The 18704-nt window shown below is 39.8% G+C and overlaps 1 long non-coding RNA gene across 2 annotated transcripts in view; it reads right to left on the reverse strand.

Annotated features, from left to right (window-relative positions):
- The window catches only part of LOC104996456, an 82935-nt gene that overhangs the window by 58279 nt on the left and 5952 nt on the right, over positions 1 to 18704 (reverse strand). For both annotated transcript variants that reach the window (XR_826192.1, XR_826193.1), the window contains exons 2-3: positions 5728 to 5871; positions 4302 to 4383 (exon numbers count right to left, since the gene is read on the reverse strand). This is a non-coding gene — a long non-coding RNA (uncharacterized LOC104996456). The remainder of the gene's footprint in view (positions 1 to 4301; positions 4384 to 5727; positions 5872 to 18704) is intronic.

Here is an 18704-nt window from a genome sequence, read left to right on the forward strand (position 1 = left end):
TTCAAGAAAATTAGAGATATCAAGGGAATATTTCATGCAAAGATGGGCTCAATAAAGGACAGAAACGGTATGGACCTAACAGAAGCAGAAGATATTAAGAAGAGGTGGCAAGAATACACAGAAGAACTGTACAAAAAAGATCTTCAAGACCCAGATAACCATGATGGTGTGATCCCTCACCTAGAGCCAGATATCCTGGAGTCCCAAGTCAAGTGGGCCTTAGGAAGCATCACTACGAACAAAGCTAGTGGAGGTGATGGAATTCCAGTTGAGCTATTTCAAATCCTAAAAGATGATGTTGTTAAAGTGCTGCACTCAATATGCCAGCAAATTTGGAAAACAGCAGTGGCCACAGGACTGGAAAGGTCAGTTTTCATTCCAATCCCAAAGAAAGGCAATGCCAGAGAACACTCAAACTACCACACAGTTGCACTCATCTCACATGCTAGCAAAGTAATGCTCAAAATTCTCCAAGCCAGGCTTCAGCAATACATGAACTAAGAACTTCCAGATGTTCAAGCTGGATTTAGAAAAGGCAGAGGAACCAGAGATCACATTGCCAACATCCGTTGGATCATTGAAAAAGCAAAAGAGTTCCAGAAAAACATCTATTTCTGCTTTATTGACTATACCAAAGCCTTTGACTGTGTGGATCACAACAAACTGTGGAAAATTCTGAAAGAGATGGGAACACCAGACCACCTTACCTGCCTCCTGAGAAATCTGTATGCAAGTCAGGAAGCAACAGTTAGAACTGGACATGGAACAACAGACTGGCTCCAAATTGGGACAGAAATATGTCAAGGCTGTATATTGTCACCCTGCTTATTTAACTTATATGTAGAGTACACCATGCGAAATGCGGGGCTGGATGAAGCACAAGCTGGAATCAAGATTGCTGGGAGATATATCAATAACCTCAGATATGCAGATGATACCACCCTTACAGCAGAAACGAAAGAGGAACTAAAGAGCCTCTTGATGCAAAGTGAAAGAGGAGTGTGAAAAAGTTGGCTTAAAACTCAACATTCAAAAAACTAAGATCATGGCATCCAGCCCCATTACTTCATGGCAAATAGATGGGGAAAGAATGGAAACAGTGACAGACTTTATTTTCTTGGGCTCCAAAATCACTGCAGATGGTGACTGCAACCTTGAAATTAAAAGATGCTTTTTGCTCCTTGGAAAAAAAGCTATGACAAACCTAGACAGCATATTAAAAAGCAGAGACATTACTTTGCTGACAAAGGGCCGCCTAGTCAAAGCTATGGTTTTTTCAGTGGTCGTGTATGGATGTGAGAGTTGGACTATAGAGAAAGCTGAGCACCAAAGAACTGATGCTTTTGAACTGTGGTGTTGGAGAAGACTCTTGAGAGTCCCTTGGACTGCAAGGAGACCAAACCAGTCAATCCTAAAGGAAATCAGTCCTGAATATTCATTGGAAGGACTGATGCTGAAGCTGAAACTCCAATACTTTGACCACCTGATGCGAAGAACTGACTCCTTGGAAAAGACCCTGATGCTGGGAAAGACTGAAGGCAGGAGAAGGGGACGATGGAGGATAATATAGTTGGATGGCATCACCAACACGATGGACATGAGTTTGAGCAAGCTCCAGGAGTAGGTGGTGGACCGGGACGCCTGGAGTGCTGCAGTCCATGGGGTCGTAAAGAGTCAGACACGACTGAGTGACTGAACTGAACTGAACTGGACTGTAGCCTGCCAGGCTCCTGTCCATGGAGTTTTCCAGGCAAGAATACTGGAGTGGGTTGGCGTCTCCTACTCTAGGGGATCTTCCAGACCTAAGGATTGAACCCGTGTCTCTCATGCCTCCTGCCTTGGCAGGTAAATTCTTTACCACTGCACCACCTAATAAACTAAAATATGTAGTTCTCTCAAAGAACAGTTTGGCTTCTTATCTATTTTGTAATCAGGTCCTGAGTCTAACACCCACACCCACAGTTCTTTTCTAAACATTCTTAGGTTTGCTATGGCTTTTTTCCTTACCTTTGACTTCCATCTCTCTTCCTAATTACGGTAATATTAAGTCAATCATGGATCAGAGGCAGAAACTTTTTCATAAAACATTCTGTTTAATTAAAAGAAATTGAATAGATACCATACCAAAAGTGAAACTTCACTCCGAGGTTTCATGAATTGGTTGTGAAGGTCATGTTTTTTACTTGATCCTTTCTAAAAGATTGAGTTTTAACCGGGCTTTACCTCTCAAAGCCTTTACAAATTTTATTTGCTGGAAATTAGGATTAAAAAGAATTACACCTCCCAACACTATTGTCCCTTTAAATTTCCTTTCATGCCTCTTCTTTGAAAAATGACAGTCCTGTCTGAGCTCTTCTTTCTCCTTATGCCTTCTAAATGAAGCCACCAGCAACCAACACACACAATATGGAAATTCTGTTTTCCTGCCACTTGTCCTAGAGCTACAAATTTACTAAGTACTTGATCTGCATCAAACATACATGATTTTTTTTAAAAGTATGTCTCATATAGTAGTTTATCCTTTGAAAAAGTTGATCGGTCTACATTTTATTAAGTCCCACTTACTAAAATATTGGCTAGTAGTATAACAAGAATAACATCAGATGAAAGAATACGATTCAAATTTCAATACACCTCCCATTTCCCAATCCAGATACTATAAGCTTAGGAAATTTAACTACAACTATGAAATATTTTAGACCTCACAATATATCCTCAAACAAAAGCAAATCATCTTACTTTTAGATCTCAAATATAACTCAATCAGATACAGCAGGGCAAAACAAATCTAGAATTTTAAATGACTAGCTACACTATAGTTTTGTGTAAAATTCAGAGATAGTAGAAAGCCTTCTCAATATTTTCAGTGAGGGAACTTATAAAACTCCCATCCCATTGAATGAAACACCACGAAACCAACTGCATGACATTTTTCATTTGCCCTGCATGTATAATTAAACTCAATAAAATATAAAAATATAAAGAAATTTTTCCAGAGCAATAGCAGCTCACCTTCAAACAACTTGACCTACACATGATTTGTCTGGCAAAGTCAACCTATCATTCACAAATCAATCCTCCATTCTTCTCTCCCCATAATACTCCATATATACCCACAACTAAAGAGGGAAAAATCGAGTAATAAAGAAGTTCCTGCTACACATTCAGGAATCAAATGAAAAGCTGATAGTAAGCTTAAATATGACACTATTTATAAAATATTCAGGTGGAAAAATAAATAAGAACATATCTTTTCTATCAAGAGACATTCCAGATGACAAAAGGTTTCAGGTGGAAGAGGATATTAGACTATCATTTAAATAGTAATTCCTCATTTCATTTTAAAGGACATAAACCATAACATGTTATATGGTGATGAAATTTAACCACATATTGCTTAGAGTAAAATCTGGCTCATCTAGATCCAGCACCTATAAAATATAAACTAATATGATATGCATATAGCATATTACCTTCCCTGGTCATTTAACTGAGCTCCTGTTGTCCTGTGCTACAGGAAAGAAATTTATTCCAGGTCTCACAGCACTAACTTACAAAGTTTATGCTACTGTTTACAAAAGAACAGTGAACATCACTGAAAATGTCAGAGTAAAGAGCTCTGAAAAGCTTCCCTCCATAAAAGCAATGAGAACACTAGTCAAAAAAAAAGTCAAAATCAACTTTTTTCCCTCAAAATGCTAGAAATTAACCAAAGACTTGCAGCAATCTTGGAAATGATTATTTGAGAAAAAAAGCCTCATCTCAGTAAGAACAATGAGTTTTGTGACCTTTTAATTTGCTCCATGCCCATCTGCCTGGACTTCCCAGGCGGCTCAGAGGTAAAGAATCCTCCTGCCAATGCCTGGTAAACCCAACGCCGTCCATGGGTTCGCAAAAAAGTCAAACACGAGTTAGCGTCTAAACAACAACAAATGTCCATCTGCCCACCACCCGATCCACAGGAGCCTGAAAACAATGGCCACAATCAAGTCTAGCAGTTCTGGGAGTTCCCAGAAAAAGGTCATTATTGGACATGAAAGATTTCACATAAAAGGCAGTCATTATGTGAACTTACTCAGAGCTCACTAGTACGAAAAGTATTTTCCCCCAAAACTATCTATCAAAACCACAGGCAGTTGAACATAACCCTTAAAACTCAACAAAACGAAACCCATTAACAGACAGGCAAAATATCTGAACAGGTATTTCACCAAAGAAGATATACAGATGGCAAAAAGCGTATGAAAAGATGTTCAACATCTTAATGCATTAGGGAATCACAATTAGAAGTCAGTACACACCTGTAAGAACGCCAGAAATCCAAAACACTGATCACGACAAAGGCAGGTGTGGACGTGGAGCAACAGGAGCTTTCATTCATGGCTGGTAGAAATGCAAAAAGGTACAGCAACTTTGGAAGATATTTTGGCCATTTTATCTCTTTTTACAAAACTAAAATACACTTACTATAAAACCCAGCAATTGTGCTCCTTGGTATTGAATATTAAAACCAAAAGAACTGAAAACACATCCAAACAAAAACCTCCAATGCATGCTTACAGCAGCTTGATTCATAAGTGCCAAAACTTAGAAGCAAGCAAGATACCCTTCAGCAGGTGGAAAGATGAATTATGGGACATGAAATACTATTGTACAGTACAATGAGATACTATTCAAGGCTAAAAGGAAATGAGCTGTCAGCTATGAAAAGATACGTTGAAACCTTAAGTGCATATTACTAAGTGAAAGAAACCAATATGAAAAGGCTGCATACTAAATGCTTTCAACCATATGATATTCTGCAGGGGCAAAACTATGCAGACAAGAAACAGATCAGAAGTTGCAGAGGTTGGGGGTGGGGTGGGAGGGATGAATCTGCAGAGCACAGAGGATTTGGGGCAGCGAAACTCTTCTCTATGGTACTAAAATGGTGAAGGCATGTCACTATCCTTGTCAAAACCCATGAAATGTAAAACGCCAAGTGTGAACACAAACTGTAAACTACGGATTCTGGGTGATAAAGATGTATCAGTGCAGGGTCATCAATCATAACAAATGCACTCTGGGTGCAGGATGCTGACAGCGGCTGAGGCTGCGCACACGTGGGCACACGGGGCACATGGGAACTGTGCGTGTTCCACTCAGGTAATGTTACCAAACAGTTAAGGAAGAAACAGCACTAACTCTTCACAGGCTTTTTTTTTTTTTTTTAAATAAAGAGAAAGAAACATTTTCCACTTCACTGTATGACACCAACACCACCAAAATCATACAAAGCCACTACAGGGGGAAAGAAAATTAGATGCTAACATTCTTATCAAAACATTAGGACATCTGATTAGGATATCAGCAACATAAAAATAATTATTGTAATAATAACACATCATGATGAAGAAGTTTATTCCAGCTATGCAAAGTAGGTTCCACAGGTAAAAATCAATGTAATTCTCCACCCACCAGATGGGCAATCCACAAACTGGAGCACAATGATATCACAATCCTCCCAGTGCAGTGAGGGTGCTGAGCCCCACATCAGGCTTCCCAGCCTGGAGTCCGGCAAAGGGACTAGGAATCCCCAGGGAACCTGACTTTGAAGGGCAGCGGAACTTGACTGCAGGACTTTACAGGACTGGGGGAAAGAGTCTCCACTCCTGGAGGGCGCACACCAAATCCTCTGGACCCAGGGGAAAGGAGCAGGGACCCCACAAGAGACTGAAGCAGACCTACCTGCTAGTGTTAGAGGGTCTCCTGCGCAGGCATGGGTTGGCAGTCACTCACTGTGGGGATGGCGGCACCAGCAGCAACAGTCCCGGGAGCTGCCCCTTGGCACGAACCCTCCTTGTGGTCATGAGACAGGACACTATAAAACTCCTAGAGGAGAACATAGGAAGAGCTCTGATGTAAATTGTAGCAATGCCTTTTTCAATCCCTCTCCCAGAATAATGGAAATAAAAACAAAAATAGACAAATATAACCTAACTAAACTCAAAAGCTTTTGCACAGCAAAGAAAACAATAAACAAAACAAAAAGACAACCCTCAGATTGGGAGAAAATATTTGCAAATGATGTGACTGACAAGGCTTTAGTCTCTAAAATCTATAAACAGTTCATGAAGCTTAACATCATCAAAACAAACAACCCTCTCAAAAAATGGGCAGAACATTGGGGTACATGTGTCTTTTTCAGTTTTGGTTTCCTCAGGATATATACCTAGTAGTGGGATTCCTGGGTCATATGGTAGTTTTATTCCTAGTTTTTTAAGGAATCTCCATACTGTCTTCCATAGTGACTGTATCAATTTACATTCCCAGCAACAGAGCAAGAGGGTTCTCTTTAGTCCACACCCTCTCCAGCGTTTGTTTGTAGATATTTTTGCTGACAGCCATTCTGACCAGTGTAAGGTGATATGTTGAACATCTTTTCATGTGTTTACTAGCCATCTGCATGTCTTCTTTGGAAAAATGTCTGTTTAGGTCTTTCGCCCACTTTGTGATGGTTGTTTTGTTTTTCTGGTATTGAGTTGAATGAGCTGCTTGCATACTTTAGAAATTAATCCTTTGTCAGTTGTTTCATTTGCTATGTACCCAGTGTTCATTGCAGCACTATTTACAATTGTTAGGACATGGAAGCAACCCAGATGTCCATCTACAGATGAATGGATAAAGAAGCTGTGGTACATATATACAGTGGAATATTACTCAGTCATAAAATGGAACGCGTGTGAGTCAGTTCTAACGAGGTAGATGAACACAGAGCCTATCACATGGAGTGAAGTAAGTCAGAAAGAGAAAAATAAATATTGTATGTTAATGCATATATATGGAATCTAGAAAGACAATACTGATGAACCTATTTGTGGGGCAGCAGTGGAGATGCAGACATAGAAAACAAACTGATGGTGCGGGAGGGAAGAGAGGGTGGGACGTATGGAGAGAGCAACATGGAAACATGCACTGCCCTGTGTAAAACAGACAGCCAACGGGAGTTTGTTGTATGATTCAGAGAACTCAAACTGGAGCTCTGTGACAACCTAGAGGGGTGGGATGGGAAGGGAGGTAGGAGGGAGGTTCAAAAGGGAGGGGATGTGTGTACACCGATAGCTGATTCATGTTGATGTTTGGCAGAAACCAATACAGGATTGTAAAGCAACTATCCTTCAAGTAAAAATAAATAATTTTTTTTAATTGGCAGAAGACCTAAACAGACATTTCTCCAAAGATGACATACAGATAGCCAAAGGCACATGAAAAGATGTCCGATACCACTAATTATTTGAGAAATGCAACTCAAAACTGCAATGAGATATCACCTCACACCAGTCAAAATGGCCATCATTTTTTTTAAAAAAATCCACAAACAATAAATGCTGGAGAGGGTGTGGAAAGAAGGGAATCCTCCTGCACTGTCAGTAGGAATGTAAACTGGTACAACCACTATGGATAACAGTGTGGAGATGCCTTAAAAACTAAAAATAGAGCTACCATATGACCCGGCAATCCCACTCCTGGGCATATATCCAGAGAAAAACATGACCCAAAAGGATAAATGCACCCCAATGTTCATTGCAGCACTGTTTACAATAGCCAAGACATGGAAGCAACCTGAATGTCCACTGACAGAGGAAAGGACAAAGATGTAGGACATATATACAATGGAACATTACTCGGCCATTAAAAAGAATGAATTAGGGCCATCTGCAGCAACATGGATGGGCCTAGAGATTGTCATACTGAGTGAAGGATGTCAGACAGAGAAGGAGAAGTATCATATGACATCCCTTACATGTGGAATCTAAAAAATGAAAACAAATGAACGTTTTTACAAAACAGACTCACAGACTTAGAGAACGACCTTATGGCTGCAGGGGTGGGGGATGGGGGGAAGGATGGGGGAAGCGATAGTTAGGGAGTTTGGGATGGACATGTACACAGCTATATTTAAAACGGATAACCAACAAGGACCTACTGTATAGCAGATGGAACTCTGCTCAATGTTATGTGGCAGCCTGGAAGGGAGGGGAGTCAGGGAGAACAGATACTTGTACATGTATGGCTGAGTCCTCTCCATTCACCTGAAACAATCACAACATTGTTAACTGGCTATACTCCAATACAAAGTTTTAAAATTTTAATTTAAAAAAATGAGCGTAATTCTCCATATTAGTGGGATAAAGTAGAAACTCATAGGACTATTTCAGCTGATACAGAAAACCACTGGGCATAATTTAACACCTGTTACTGATGAAAACTCTGAGCAAAATAGGGACTAAAAGAGAATTTCCTCAACCTGAAGGACAATTATGAAAAGCTGTAGATTTCATAATACTAAATGGAGACAGACTAAACATTTTATCCCCAAGATTAGGAATAAGGCCAAAATGTACTTTTACTTCTATTAAAAATCATACTGGAGGTCCTGGATGATGCAAAAAACGATAACAGGTAGATAGGCAAAAGGTATATATATTAGAAAGAAAGAAGTAAAATATCACTGATAAATTTTTATAAATGTAAACAGTCAATTTTAGCAATTTAGTCAGAATTTTAAGTTAATATATAAAAATCACTGACATTCCTAAATACTACTAACCAGCAAAAATTGAAAGAAAAACAAAATTTCCAGTATTATCAAGAAATATGAACTACTCTGGGACAAATTTAACAAAATTTGTGTGATATCTATACAAGGAAAACTACAAAAACACGACTGAATTTAAAGAAAATGCAAAAGGAAAAAAAAAGAGGTACCACATGATTGAAAAAAGTTGTATTTCTTATGAGACAATTTGTCAGCTTATTGGTCTAACATAGATTCAGTGTGATCCCAAACAGGTTTTCAGCAAACTTCTTGCAGAAACTGACAAGTTGATTAAAAATTTATATAGGAAAGGGCCAACAATCACAAAGATGTCTTAGAGGAATACACAAAGCTGGAAGAGTGACACTACTAGGTACTAAGTATTACATACAGACTTAAAGAGTTATCATACCTAACTTCAAAGCAGTGTGTGGTAACAGCATAATGGACAGACATATAAATCAGCATAAGAGTACCAAAATAGAACAAAAAGCCAATCTGCTTTGAAGACCATCCATTGATTGGAGGGGGTTGGGGCGGTGAGTACTGTTTTTTTCAACTCAGAATTACCCACCACCAGTACTTTTTAAACGGAGAAGGCGATGGCACCCCACTCCAGTATTCTTGGCTGGAAAATCCCATGGATGGAGGAGCCTGGTAGGCTGCAGTCCATGGGGTCTCGAAGAGTCGGACACGACTGAGAAACTTCACTTTCACTTTTCACTTTCATGCATTGGAGAAGGAAATGGCAACCCACTCCAGTGTTCTTGCCTGGAGAATCCCAGGGACGGGGAAGCCTGGTGGGCTGCCATCTGTGGGGTCGCACAGTCAGACACGACTGAAGCGCCTTAGCAGCAGCAGCAGTAATTTTTAAAAACAGCTCTACCTGTACTTTTTGGTGAGATCTTATCTCTTAATTTATTACAATAAATGTCCCCTCGTATTACTGAGCATATCTATAATGTTGCTTTAAAGTTCTTGTGTTCTAATTCAACTTCTCAATCATGTTGAAGTCAGATTCCATTGACTGCCTTTTCTCTTGGACAAAGATAACATTTTCTTGTTTCTTTGTATATTTTGATTTTTTTTTACTATATTTTGGACATTATGAATGACTTATAAGAGATTCTGAATTATTCTGTGGTTTTCTGATGAATACTGATATTTTTATTGCAACAGGCAGTTAACTTGACTGAGGTAAAAACACCAAAGTGCTTTTCCTGTGTGGGCAACCGCTGAAATCTCTGTTCAGACCTTTTAGATTTATCTGGACTGCTTGAAAACTGTCTCATGCAAGCCCAGTTCACGAGTCAAGTGATGATGTGGTAAGTTTATAAACAAAATTTAGAGCTCCCCTTTGTGAGTCTGTCATTTCCCTACTAACTTTCCAGCTGCTGTGCGGCATGTGTGCCAAGTGGCTTCAGTCATGTCTGACTCTTTGTGACCACATGGACTGTAACCTGCCGGGCTCCTCTGTCCATGCGAATCTCCAGGCAAGAATACTGGAGTGGGTTGCCATTCCCTCCTCCAGGGGATCTTCCCGACCCAAGGATCAAACTCGTGTCCCTTATGTCTCTCGCACTGGCAGGCAGGTTCTTTACCACTAGCGCCACCTGGGAAACCCTCCAGCTGCTGAGGTTACCCCAAATTCTGCCCTCTGGCTGTTCAATCTGAAAGTCTGTCAATATCCTTTTCAAGTTTTATCTTGGCCTGCACACTGGGGTAAAAAATGTGATAAACATAGGACATTCATGCAGTGCCATTCTCCTTTTCCAAACAGAAACCCATCCAGTTTCTGCCTGTTTTGCTTGTTCCCCTTGTATTCAAGCAGTTAAACTTTCATCTTTTTGACAGATTGTAATTGTTACCACAGAAGGATTGTTCAAAAGGTGGTACTCCTTCCTTAGGAAAGGTAAAAATGGTCCTAGAAGAACTGGATCTCTATAGGGAAAAAAATGAATCTTATCCCACCACTCACACAAGAACGAACACAAAACAGATCAGAGATTTAAATGTAAAAGCTGAAGCTATATATTCCAGAAAGAAAACCTCTGTGACTCTGAGGTAGACAAAGAATGCTTAGATAGGATGCATGAGTCAAATTAAAAATGAACAAACTGAACACCAATGTTAATCTTATGACTCATGCATTTTGTGTTCAATCTAAACAATCTTTCTCTACCTCAGTCACAGAGATTTTCTTTCTGGAATACACAGTTTCAGCTTTTTCAGCTTTTCCATTTAGATCTCTAATATACTTTATGTTCATTTTTGTGTGAAAGGAAAATTAAGATTCACTTTTTTTCCATATGGATACCCAATTAAAAGACACTTGCTCCTTGGAAGGAAAGCTATGACAAACCCAGACAGTGTACTAAAAAGCAGAGACATCACTTTGCCAACAAAGGTCCATATAGTCAAAGCTATGGTTTTTCTTGTAGTGAAGTATGGATGTGAGAGTTAGACCATAAAGAAGGCTGACCACTAAAGAATTGATGCTTTCAAACTGTGGTGCTAGAGAAGACTCAAGAGAGTCCCTTGGACTGCAAGGAGATCAAACCAGTCAACCCTGAAAGAAATAAACCCTGAATATTCATTAGAAGGACTGATGCTGAAGCTCCAATACTTTGGCCATGTGATTCGAAAAGCCAACTCATTGGAAAAGACCCTGATGCTGGGCAAGACTGAAAGCCAAAGAAGAGGGTAGCAGAGGATGAGATGGTTGGATAGCACTACAGACTCAATGGACATGAATCTGTGCAAACTCTGGAAAACAGTAAAGCACAGCTATGCCTGGTGTGCTGCAGTCCATGAGGTCGCAAAGAGTGAGACGTGACTTAGAAAATGAACAACAAACTGAACATTGTCAAAACTAAAAATTTCTCTAGAAAAGACATCGTTAAAAAATGAAAGTGCAGGGACCTTTCCTGGTTGGTCCAGTGGCTAAGACTCTGCGTTCCCAATGCAGGGGGCCTGGGTTCAGTCCCTGGTCAGGGAACTAGATCGCACAGGTCACAACTAAGACTCGGCATGCCGCAACAAAGATCAAGGACCCTGCATGCCACAGCTAAGACCCAGTGCAGTCAAACAAATTTAAAAAAAAAAGAAAGTGCAAGTCTCAGACCAGAAGATATTCTGAACGTATGTTATTAACCAAGTACTTCTATATAGAATATAAGGAAGCTTCAAATTCTCAATAAAAAGAAGACAAGCCAGTTTTTAAATTGGCAAAAGATTTAGGTAGACACATCACGAAAGAGATCCGAGTACCTAATGAACACATGAAAATGTGGCCAGTGTCACTGGATATCAGTAAAGTACAAATTAAAACCACAAAGGGATACAAACACCCACCAGAATAGCTAAAAGTTAAATGATTAACATTTCCAAGTGTTGGCAAGGATATGGAGAATTGCAACTCTTATACATTTCTGAAGGGAACCTAAAATCACACAAATATTCTGGAAAACAGTTTGACAGTTTCTTATAAAATTGAACAATTACTGTGTGATCCTGTAATTCTACTTCCCAGGTACTTAACCTAAAGATTACACACTGACATTCAAAGCAGCTTTATTCATAATAGCTTCAAACTAGAAACAACCCAAATGTCAATCAAAATATGAATGGATAGGCAAATTATATACATATAAATACATACAGATAAATAATACCATAATATTGACATACACTAAAATAGGAGTTAATGTCAAAAACATAACTGAGAAACAAACTAGATACAAAACAGTACATTATGTATAACTTCATTTATTTATATGACATTAGAGAAAGTCAAACATGGACATGGTTCTATGCTAGTTTAAAACTCAATCCAATTGTTGGATTGTGGCCAATTTCCTGTGCCTATTACTTCTGGGTTACCTTGGTGGATTTCTGTTCTTGAGGGCTCTGATTGGATACCCGCTAGGAAATTTGTTTTAGATGAGTGTTCAATCCTGTTCTTTCTATCCATAATAATTCTAGATGGGATCCTCTCACCTGGCCAATTAAAAATACCTGCTCTGAGGCCGGCCATAGATTTAAGTTTTCTCTTAGGGTCATTTAAACTCAATCAGAGTGATGAGCTAAGTCTCAGTAAGAAATTAACTTCTCATCTATTAAAAGGAAAACTCCTACAATTATGGGGAGGATCTACATGGTTAACACCAGGCTATGGTCATTTAAGTTTAAAGGCTCCTCCATGTTGGGAACGGTTAAATCATACTAAAAATGATCAACCTGGTAATTGAGACAAGGCTGGGTGCTTTATGAACTATGCCAGTTATTACCCTTAGAGAGAGTAATTGGTATGGAACTCAGTGGATTTGTGGCACTAATTTATGGCCTTGACATCTACAGGGATGATACAAAGGTGTAGCCTGGGATTCCCATAATTTAAGGTCATACATGTTAACAAATTATAGATAACCCCAACCAATCTACCATTGGTATGATCCCAGTGGGTCAAAGATCTGTATTCTACTGGTATGACCATTTAGCAGCTTGTGTGTGTGTGTGTACACGCCTTCAATGGGGCTGGAGGGTGTAATTGACCTTGACAACTTTCATAAGCTTTAAATGATAGTAACTGGGCTATTAGCCTATTGAATTCTGAGATCTCAATGATGAGAAAGGCAGTGCTACACAACTGCAAGACCCTTGACACCTTACAGCATCTCAGGGAGATATCTGTGCTATAATTCAAACTGAATGCTGTATTTTTGTACCTGATAAATCCTTTCATGTAACACATTTGAACCACATAAAAAATTTGCTCTAAGTGACCCATTCCCTAGTCTTGACAATCTTTAAAGAAAAACTGGTGTGGGAGGCTCATGGCTAAAATATTTACTTTTAATTCCACTAATGTTATTAACTATACCATTTGTATCCTGCTTGTTCACAAGATTATTATTTCTTATATTACCAAGTATATGACTGAGCTTTCAACGGAAATGATGACTAGACTTGAAGCAGTTGATCAAAAGTATAGTTCAATATATGATCAATGATTGTAATAGTGTAACTCTAGAAGGCAATGGCAACCCACTCCAGTACTCTTGCCTGGAAAATCCCATGGACGGAGGAGCCTGGTACGCTGCAGTCCATGGGGTCTCGACGAGTCAGACACAACTGAGCGTCTTCACTTTCACTTTTCACTTTCATGCACTGGAGAAGGAAATGGCAACCCACTCCAGTGTTCTTGCCTGGAGAATCCCAGGGACGGGGGAGCCTGGTGGGCTGCCGTCTATGGGGTCACACAGAGTCGGACATGACTGAAGCGACTTAGCAGCAGCAGCAGCAGAGAAAGTCAAAACAAATCTATAAAGTAAAAGCACATTAGTGGTTGCCAAAGATTAGCAGAGAGGAGATAGAAAATGACTCTAAACAGGACAAGGGAACTTATTGGGGTAAAAGGCAAGAATGGGGAAGAAGCTGTATCTGAGAAGATATTGATCAAGAATTTTACAAAACTGGTGGGATATATCAAGCTATGATTCAACCCTACAAAAGGATAAACAGTATGCATTAGAAAAAATATATAAGCCTAGGCATATCATTTTAAAACTACTTAAAATAAAAAAATGGATAATCTTGACAGCAATCAAAGAGGTAAGTTCCTTTTTAAGTCTGATACCTAACTTCCAAGGAAAAACTGTAGGGATCAGAAGGTAATGGAATTACATCCTCAAAGGAATGGGAACATTGAACTAACCATCCATAACTGACAAAACTACCCTTCATCAATGAAGATGAAATAGACTTTTTCAAATATATGAAAAATTGTGAGAATCTGCCCTCAACAAATTCATATTCAAATAAATACTGAAGGGCATTCTTCAGGCAGAAGGACAATGATTCTACCAACGGAAACTAGGAGACCCAGGAAGGAATGAAAAGTCACCCAAAAAAGGTAGATCTACAATAATGATAAATCGTACAGGATTTTAAATACCTAGAAAACTAAAATACAAACAGCAAAATATGAGAACATGAGCTAAAATGTAAGTTAATAATAGATTTGATAAATCAAGGGTATAGAGCAGAGGGAAATTAAATTATTTAAAAAATCAATCTAAGAGAGAGCAAGAAAGGAAAAAAATGAGAAATAATATGATGGTAAGTATCAAGTCAATATATTTTTACAGGCTAATATATTAATAATTATATTAAATAAAGAAGGGTCAACTGCAGGGGTCTGATTTCTAACCATTTGACTCTTAAGGACTCCAAGACCCCATTATCTTGAGGCTGTATGACTCTAACACTCAGCCTCTTGATTACTGAGACCTGTATCTCCTTACTCTCAGCATAGGATATATATTATCAATATAGGAGATACACACTGATCAGCCTACAGGCTTACTGCTCTTTTTTTCTTCCAGCACCTAAACTGCTCCTGGACCCTGGGGAACTTTTATATGCTTGTGGGAGAGGGCATATTATCAGTGAAGGTTATCTTTTCCTCCACTGTGCAAAAACAAGAAACATTGCCTACCCACTGTTTTTCTTTTAATTCATGTCCCACCAAGTGAGCCTAGTTTTCATTTTCATTTTATAGCATTTTCCTGCTAACTGCAGTAGGGAACTAGGTAGTGCCCAGGGAAAGTAATGAAGATGCAGAATGTATGAGGACAGCAGAGACAAGTTATCATACAGACCCGGAGGTTTAAAGCAACAGAAATTTATCCTCTCTTAATTCTGGACACTAGAAGTCTGAAATCAAGGTAAGAACATGGCCCTTGCTCCCTCTAAAGAGTTGAGAGAAGGCTCCCTCTTTCCCTCTTCTTAGTTTCTAGTGGTTGCCCACAATCCTCTGTGTTCTTTGGTTGCAGCTGCATAATTCCAATCCCTGCTTCCAGAATCTTGCCTCAGTGTGTATGTGTTCCCAGTGTCTCTGTATTCAAACCTCCTTCTTTCTCTTATAAAGACACCAGACACTGGGTTAGGACCCACCCTAATCCAGTATGATCCCATCTTACCTTGGATAAAATCTGCAGAAACCTTCAGCTCAGTTCAGTCGCTCAGTTGTGTCCAGCTCTTTGCTACCCCATGGACTGCAGCACACCAGGCTTCCTAGGCAAGCTCCCAGAGCTTGCTCAAACTCATGTCCATTGGGCCAGTGATGCCATCCAACCATCTCATCCTCTGTCATCCCCTTCTCCTCCTGCCTTCAATCTTTCCCAGCATCAGGGTCTTTTCCAAGGAGTCAGTTCTTCGCATCAGGTGGCCAAAGTATTGGAGTTTCAGCTTCAGCATCAGTCCTGCCAATGAATATTCAGGACTGATTTTGGATGGACGGACTGGTTGGATCTCCTTGCAGTCCAAGGGACTCTCAAGAGTCTTCTCCAGCAGCACAGTTCAAAAGCATCAATTCTTTGGCACTCAGCTTTCTTTACAGAAACCTTATTTCCAAATTAAAATCACATTCACAAATAATAAGGTTCAGACTTAAAAATATTTTGGGGTAAGAGATGGAGGTACACAATTCATCCCACACCAGAGACTCTCTCTAAATTTAAGAAGCTGTACAAAGTTCTAATAATTCCTATCCATGTTCTTTAGGTCTGAGTTTCTGGAATTCCCTTGGGCCTCCTGTTAGCTTTGTTTATCTCTGTGGATAGTGCTTTTTAAATGACCCTTGCCCTCTGAACTTACAAAACCTATAAAGCCCTCTCTAGGGTTTCCCTCATAGCTCAGTTGGTAAAGAGTCTGCCTGCAACGCAGGAGACTGGGGTTTGATTCCTGGGTTGGGAAGATCCTTTGGAGAAGGAAATGGCAACCCATTCCAGTAAGCTTACCTAGAGAATCCCATGGACAGAAGAGCCTGGCAGGGTACAGTCCATGAGGTCACAAGAGTCGGACACAACTTAGTGACTAACCCACCCAGCCTTCTGAACTTTCAACTTCTATAAAGCCCTCTCTACAAAAATTTCTCTTTCCAGGTGACAAGCTTGATGGTGGAGTTAGAATAAATTCCTATCCTCCTGACAACAGGGATCAAATCTTTATAATCCAATATAAAGCAGAATAGAGTATGCTATTCAATAAATTAAATTCAGCTGTGTAGTGTTTCTTATGGGACCTCATCATTACCTTTTAACTGAGCTTTGCCATGTAAGAAAGATCTCCTTATGATTTTCCCTCACACTCCACATCCTTGCTTTCCTCCCTCTGAGACTATTTGATAGTTTTAAAAATCTCCTAGAAGGCACTTATTTAACTTCTGTGAGTAGAACCACAGTAGTAGATATAATGGTCATCTGAGTTAAATTCACCCATTCCAGTCCATTTTAGTTAGCTGATTCCTAGAATATAGACGTTCACTCTTGCCATCCTGTTTGACCACTTTCAATTTGCCTTGATTCATGGACCTGACATTCCAGGTTCCTATGCAATATTGCTCTTTACAGCATCGGACCTTGCTTCTATCACCAGTCACATCCACAGCTGGGTATTCTTTTTGCTTTGGCTCCATCCCTTCATTCTTTCTGGAGTTATTTCTCCACTGATCTCCAGTAGCATGTTGGGCACCTACTGACCTGGGGAGTTCATCTTTCTGTGTCCTATCTTTTTGCCTTTTCACACTGTTCATGGGGTTCTCCGGGCAAAAATACTGAAGTGGTTTGCCATTCCCTTCTCCAGTGGACCACATTCTGTCAGACCTCTCCACCATGACCCATCCGTCTTGGGTGGCCCTATGCAGCATGGCTTAGTTTCACCGAGTTAGACAAGGCTGTGGTCTGAGTGATCAGATTGGTTAGTTTTCTGTGACTGTGGTTTCAGTCTGTCTGCCCTCTGATGCCCTCTCTCAGCACCTACCATCTTACTGGGGTTTCTCTTAGCTTGGACGTGGGATATCTCTTTACAGCTGCTTCAGCAAAACGCAGCTGCTGCTCCTTACCTTAGACGTGGGGTATCTCCTCTCAGCCGCTCACCACTCCAGCGCTGTGCAGCCACTGCTCACTGCTCATACTGTCCAAAATGACAGAATGATCTCTGTTCGTTTCCAAGGCAAACCATTCAATATCACGGTAATCCAAGTCTATGTCCCGACCAGGAACGCTGAAGAAGCTGAAGTTGAATGGTTCTATGAAGACCTACAAGACCTTCTAGAACTAACATTCAAAAAAGATGTCCTTTTCATTATAGGGGACTGGAATGCAAAAGTAAGACGTCAAGAGATACCTGGAGTATCAGGCAAATTTGTCCTTGGAGTACAAAACAAAGCAGGCCAAAGGCTAACAGAGTTTGACAAGAGAACAAACTGGTTATAGTAAACACCCTCTTCCAACAACACAAGAGAAGACTCTACACATGGACATCACTAGATGAATACCGAAATCATATTGATTATATTCTTTGCAGCCAAAGATGGAGAAGCTCTATACAGTCAGCAAAAACAAGACCAGGAGCTGACTGTGGCTCAGATCATGAGCTCCTTATTACCAAATTCAGACTTATATTGAAGAAAGTAGAGGAAACCACTAGACCATTCAGGCATGACCTAAATCAAATCCCTTACGATTATGCAGTGGAAGTGATAAATAGACTCAAGGGATTAGATATAATAGACAAAGTGCCTGAAGAACTATGGATGGAGCTTTGTGACATTGTACAGGAAGCAGTGATCAAGACCATCTCCAGGAAAAAGAAACACAAAAGGCAAAATGGTTGTCTGAGGAGGCCTTACTAACAGCTGAAAAAATAAGAGAAGATAAAGGCAAAAGAGAAAATTAAAGATATACCCATTTGAATGCAGAATTCCGAAGAACAGCAAGGAGAGATGAGAAAGCCTTCCTCCTTGATCAGTGCAAATAAATAGAGGAAAATAATAGAATGGGAAAGACTAGAAATCATTTGAAGAAAGTTAAAGATAACAAGGGAACATTTCATGCAAAGATGGACACAATAAAGAACAGAAATGGTATGAACCTAACAGAAGCAGAAGATATTAAGAGGTGGCAAGAATACACAGAAGGACTATACAAAAGAGATCTTCATGACCCAGATAATCACGATGGTGTGATCACTCACCTAGAGCCAGACATCCTGGAATATGAAGTCAAGTGGGCCTTAGGAAGCATCACTACGAACAAAGCTAGTGGAGGTGATGCAATTCCAC

This window comes from Bison bison, unplaced genomic scaffold (genome assembly GCF_000754665.1).
Source record: "Bison bison bison isolate TAMUID 2011002044 unplaced genomic scaffold, Bison_UMD1.0 scf7180017864295, whole genome shotgun sequence".
NCBI classification, from domain to species: Eukaryota; Metazoa; Chordata; class Mammalia; order Artiodactyla; family Bovidae; genus Bison; species Bison bison.